The sequence below is a fragment of the Myotis brandtii genome, unplaced genomic scaffold (assembly GCF_000412655.1).
Source record: "Myotis brandtii unplaced genomic scaffold, ASM41265v1 scaffold215, whole genome shotgun sequence".
NCBI lineage: Eukaryota > Metazoa > Chordata > Mammalia > Chiroptera > Vespertilionidae > Myotis > Myotis brandtii.
The window spans coordinates 1,117,938-1,118,208 of NW_005358043.1; the positions used below are offsets into that span (position 1 = coordinate 1,117,938).

A 271-nucleotide genomic window follows, 5' to 3' on the forward strand; every position below is an offset into this window, starting at 1 on the left:
GAGCACCGGGGCCGCGGAGAAAGGAGCTGTGATGACAGGCGAGGAGCGGGAAGGGGAGGGCGCGAGAGGAGAAAGGCATGCGATGGGAGCGGACCCGTGGCTATGGCCTCCCTTTCTTTCTCCTCTCATAACTCACCCAGAAAAGCACACTGAGAAGACGGGGGAAAGAGAAAGAAATTGGAGGGCGTGTCCAGGAGCAGCCAGTGTCGCCTCGGGACCGAACCCCACACCTCCGGCCCCGGCCCCCAGACCACAGCCCAGGCCCAGGACC

At 64.2% G+C, this 271-nt stretch overlaps 1 protein-coding gene across 3 annotated transcripts in view; it reads right to left on the minus strand.

Moving 5' to 3' along the window:
- Positions 1-265, minus strand: part of THNSL1 (threonine synthase-like 1) — an 8,624-nt gene extending 8,359 nt beyond the window's left edge. For all 3 annotated transcript variants that reach the window (XM_005865862.2, XM_005865860.2, XM_005865863.2), the window contains exon 1: positions 137-265. The gene's annotated coding sequence lies outside the window, so the exon portion shown is untranslated. The remainder of the gene's footprint in view (positions 1-136) is intronic.
- Between the last annotated feature and the right edge of the window lie 6 nt (positions 266-271).